Here is a 6000-nt window from a genome sequence, read left to right as displayed (position 1 = left end):
TGAGATACCCGCTACCCATTTTGAATAAAAGAAACATATTTTGCGGTATTTTCTCAAAATATACCGAATATACTGCAAAAATACTAAAAATATACCAAATGGTATATTTGGTATATCGACATAGTACCACATTCAAAATATACCATAGACGGCACAATATACCAGATTGTCAGCCAAAGCAACTAAGACCCCTAGTAAGTAGGCGTTTTTGCCCATACAAAAGTATTTCTTTAATAACTTCCACAATTTTTATCTGATCGGAACCAAATTTTCAGGAATCATAACTACTATAATAAATATTTTATATACCAAAATTCGCAACTCTAGCTTTAAAATTACGCTTGTTATTCGATTTTTTTGATTTGCGGGGGCGGAAGTGGGCGTGTCAAAAATTTGAAGCAAACTTGATCTGCGTGCAAACATAACAAATGCTGTCGAAAAAAAATTATAGCTCTATCTCTTATAGTCTCTGAGATCCAGTGTTTCATACGGACAGACACACAGACGGACAGACGGACATGGCTAGATCGTCTCGGCTGTTGACGCTGATCAAGAATATATATACTTTATAGGGTCGGAGATGCCTCCTTCTACCTGTTACATACATTTCCTGCCGGCACAAAGTTATAATACCCTTCTACCCTATGGGTAGCGGGTATAAAAACACAATTTTGTTAAATTTGTAAAATCATTTGAATATTATATTTGGAGTATCATTTAATATCAAATGTTGTTGCTTATCAACTTCATATCAATTCTCATAAAAACAATAAATATTATACAAACTTTAATGCAAGTAAGCCCGCTTCTAACCTATGATCAGCTTTGTAAATATCAACGGGCAGCATGCAGGTCAAGCTCAAAAACTGCAATGCGAAATGCGGGCTTACGAATAATGGCTCTTGGCAGCATGTTTGTTGTTGTCCATCACGAATTTGCAGGAAGAGCGGATCATATGTAGGTAGAAAGCTCGTGAGAAAGCTTTTGAATGTAAGCTCTCTCAGAGCAGCGCTTTGTACTAAGAAAGCATTTGACAATATTAGCGTAACAACAGAAAAGAAGGCAGATTTGTATGGAAATATTAAAATTGAAAGAGCGAGATAGAGCGAGTGAGGTGAGCGAGCGAGCGATATGCCGAGAGTTTGCACAGTGAGTGAAAGCGCCGAACATGCCTCCAATTTTGGTCGTTTTGCGTGCAAATCGGGCTTCGCACCAAAGTGCAGTACTGCCATTTGACTACCAGTGCTGCCATTTAGTTTAGCTTACGCCGCTAATAAGTGAGGTGAAGCAAAACATGTTCTCTTAATTGTTAGTTTTGATAAGTGTGCGTGGCTGCGCAATAAAGAATACATAATATGACAAACGTACGCATTATTAAATGTTTTGATTAATAAAACAGAATAATTTCCCTATTTAATGTTAAACTTAAGTAACTAATGTTACTTATTATTTTAATTGCTGAACGCTAATACACTACTTCAGAGAATTTAAGTCAAAGAAATTGCTTTTATGTTTCTTTGAATAAAAAAATATAAAATACAATAATATTAATACTATTAGATTAATTAAGTTATTAATCAAGGCGCATAATTTTCATATTTTTATTTAGCGTATAGCTGAAGAACGTTATTTCATTTATGAACACATAACTTTGTACTACAATCGCTTTCATATATAGAACTATAAAATGCTGTTACAAACTCCATTTAGAACTCCGCGGAACATAAATATTTGATAGAGTAGAGTGTGGTAAAAAAGCAAAGGCGTTGTCCGGCACTGACAACAATCCCTCAGCCGCAACTCGATTGAGACCCTTTCGCCAGTGCGCCTCGCTCACAAAAGGCGCATGAAGTGGGAGTGTTGTCGTTGCTGTTGTTGCTGTTGCCACGAATTGTCCTTGCTGGCATTCACAAAATTCTTCAAAATGAGTGCTCGTCTATGTGGCATTCCATAACAATTTATGCAATCAGTTGGACAATGCGTACACCAAAGGGAAGCTGCTGCTGCTGGATTTGCAGTCATCATCCCCCTCGTACTTTCACTCGTGCTCGCATTCGAGCGGAGTGGAAGCTTAATCCTTTTGAATATTTTTGACACGTGCGCTGCAATTATTTTATTACCCCCCGCGAGTGCAGTGCAACAACAACAGCAACAACAACAGCAGAGAAGTTGGCCAACGTGCAACCAGCCACGCCCAGACAATAGGGCGTAACAGTATTTCGCTTTTTATTTTTAGTAGCAGAGCATCAACAATGGGCCGGCAATTGATGCAATTCATTGAAATTGTTGCCGACTGTTTAGACTAAAATTGCATTAGTCTCTGAGGCATTTATTGTTGTGGAGCTGCTGCTACTGTTGTTGTTGTTGCTATTGCTGTTGCTTTTGCTGTTGCTGGTCGAGCACAAACAATTGGCAATAATTTTCGCGGTTGCATTGAAATTCAAGCGACGCAAATTGTAAGCACAACAATTTTTAAATACGCGCGGGAAGCTCACTTTTGAGTCTCCAACCCCGCCCCCAATTATGGTCGCTTTGCATTATCACACACACACACACACACACACAACACACACACAACACACACACTTAGGTACATATATTTTAATAATGATGCCATTTGTTTGGCCATAGAATTGTGTTGGCAATAAAATTTGGCTTTGCCACATAATTCAAATTGTTAATCGCGTTTAATGGGCGGCATTTATCAATATTTTGAAAGAGCCGAAAAATGAAATAAAATACGAATAACAAACAGCATGCAAATGCGAGCAGTTCGCTTCTATCTCTCCCTCTATCCCTCTCACTCTTTCTCTTTCGCTCACTCTCAATCTCATCTAGTTAGTTGCCATCCAATGACAATGTGTTGACAATGCGAAAACAAAAATGGCGTCTAATATGGCGACAAAATGTGGGGCGGAAATAAAAGCGCAGCGGTCAGCGTTGCATTGCAGCAGAGTCAACCCTGCCACACGAACACACACAATGAAGATACAAACACACCTCCTCCCCTCCCGCTACGTCTTGGCAGCGCCCTTAGTTATGAAGTTTGCCCATCTCGCTTTTAATGCGCACCATTGTGTCAAGATAAAGCAACGGAAATTAGCACGATAGCAGGAAGTTGGCAGCGTCGTTGGCGTTGTTCTTGACGACGAAGACGACAAGGAAGACGGGCGCGATAAAAAAATATACTGAGAGAGATAGACAGAGAGAGAGAGAGTGAAAGGGAGAGAGAGAGACAACGACATTGACAAAGGCAAAGGCGTGAGCCAAAAGGACATTCTGTGACCGTCCAGCATTCCAGCCACAAATAATAATGAAAACGGAAATGAAATACAATACCCAGGAATGCCGAATGCCAGAAGAGATGCTGAATACCATCAATGATGATGGCAATGATGATGCTCTTGCTGCCGCTTCTTGTTGTTGTTCCCAATGGCCACTTTAGTTCTCTCCTCCTTCCTTATTGTCCTTTTGAATGGCTGCAGTGTGGCACCTAGATGTCCGCTTAGCTCAAAACAATGCTCTAATCAGTGCAAGCCCACTCTCGCAGTAATTCATGAAAGCTGCCAACTGATTTCAATTATATTCTGCATATTCTTTTAATATTAAAATTAGCATGTGTCAATGAAATATAGAACAGAATAATTTTGAGGAAGTGTTAATACTTTAAGAGGTTTCTAATTAGTTGATGATGAATATAACTCGTTTGGAAATTTTGTAGTAATACTTTGACTTTGATTTGTTAATACGAATAATGAAAAACAAAATACTATATTGTATATTAAAATAACTGTTTTCAAACATTTTAGAGCCTTAAAGCTTAATCTACATAAAACCTGTCAGATGACTTCAATTAAATTCATCATTCTGAAGAGTTCATCTTGCACGCACTTCAATCTCAACAACTACAACAGATTTATATGATGAAATATATGGTTTCTAAAAAGAATTTTATACCAATATCATATTATTTGTAGATTTGCAGTTTTGGATTTTCACGTGGTAAGAGCAAAATTTGAAATATATAAGATTGTATATATTAAAGTTTCGATTATATTGTATGCTCTATCTAAGCTTTTAAATATTATTATTCTCTTTTAATTTGCATTAAATCCACAATTAGATTTTTAACAATTTCCAGTATCAGCTCTTTTGCTAAGGGTTAAGTCGCTATTTTATGCCAACAATCAGAATGTAATAAGCTGTGGAATGTGCAACAACTTTGAGGACAAGCTCTGAAGTAACCAAAAATATATGTATTTTCATTAGGTCGAAGAGTGAAGTCAGAGTGGAAGAAGCTGTTATTCTTTTCATAAACCGCACACAAATTAGACGCATACAAAAAAGAGCCAAACAAAAAATGAACGCTGATTGTCGTCTATTCTTACCAAGTTTTTGGACCAGCATCAGGAATAAGGGGAATCGGGAGGTTGGGGATGGTGTTTTGCGTGGTTCACGCAAAGTCAATTAGGCAAAGCGACGATGGGCAAACAAAACTGAAAACAATTCGTATTTAAATTTGCGCATTCTTAGAAAATGTACGCGAAATTAGGGAGCTGCTAAATGAAGTTGGGGATGGCGTTGAATTCGCCGTAAAATACGTGCATATTATTGCGCTTATCTGACAACAAACACGCCCGGGCCAAGGACTCATTCCAGCACCCAGAGCCGGGCCCAGACCAAGCGTCAGCCCTCAAGTTGATTTCGCTTTTCTTTCTCTGTCAAGAACTGAGCTTCAATGTTTCAATGCTCTTGTAGTTATCGCTGTGGCTGTTCTTGTTGTTGTTGTTGTATTGTGTGCATTTGTTTTTATGTGTGTGGCATGCCACCATGCCACATCCCCTTGCTGCCTGTCCCGTTGCCCGTTGCCCGCTGCTCTTCTCTGTCATCTGTCCTAAGCAACACATCCTTCCTTAAACGTTTCTTGTCTACCAAATGTTTCCATGGGCCATACGATTGTGTGTCCTGGGACTGCCTGTGTGTATGTGTGTGTGAGTGTGGTTTTATGTGTGCATTGTATTGCTGGCATAATAGACACATTTAATTTTACTATTATGCCTTTTTGTTGTCATCGCATTCGCATAAGCATAATAAACCGTTTCGTTTTCAAGTTTTCTTTGGGGACTTCTCCATTTGCCTATTTGCCAGTCATTTTATTTGATTTCCCATCTCAAGGGAAACCAAGAAAACGACAAATATTATATTCTATAGAAATTACAGATATACAGTCGTCATCACAGCGAACGAAGTACTCAAACATTGAAATGTGAATCAATGAAAGGCATTTGCTCCAAGTCAATTTTATAATTACTAAATTAACTTCTCTTGTTTCAAATTATCGTCTTTCGAAACTATTGCAAGGCACGTACAAAATTAGTTTGATACCTCTTTAGTTAATTTGCTATTATAGTGTTACATGTAATTTGCTTAAATTTGCATTTAATTGAATAGTGTGTTAATGTCCAATTTGGATATTCTAATACATACATATATGATAAGCTTTCTTTACTTTTAAATGTTTTATTACTTGGGTAACGTACATTGTTCAATTAATTACAATATTCCAATATATATACAAATAACTATTCGTTTTAAATGAATGCCATTTCATAAATTAAAAGTTTATAATGGAATAGTTTGTCAATGGAATAATTTTTAAATTAAAGACACTTCACATTATGACGTTAATTGCCTTTAAGAAGCTACAAAGCATGCCCGTCAGATGGCGCAAGCAAGTATGGTCGCAAGATGGCGCTATCACTACAGCTGGTGCATAGTCAGCTGAGCAGCTGTCGATAGCTTTTGGAATCGATTACTCGAGCATATGAAATTATCGTTATAGCAGTGAGCTTCTGAGCACTCAGTCAACAGGTGGTTCAACAGTGCGCATGATTAATAAAATGGCAACTCTGTGACCAGTGATGGCAACAGCTGTTGGCAAACATAATTTTTGCGTATAACTGGATGAAGTGATCAAAAACGAAGATACTTTGTAATTGT

The sequence above is a fragment of the Drosophila nasuta genome, chromosome 3 (assembly GCF_023558535.2).
Source record: "Drosophila nasuta strain 15112-1781.00 chromosome 3, ASM2355853v1, whole genome shotgun sequence".
NCBI classification, from domain to species: domain Eukaryota; kingdom Metazoa; phylum Arthropoda; class Insecta; order Diptera; family Drosophilidae; genus Drosophila; species Drosophila nasuta.
This window is presented reverse-complemented; position numbering follows the sequence as displayed.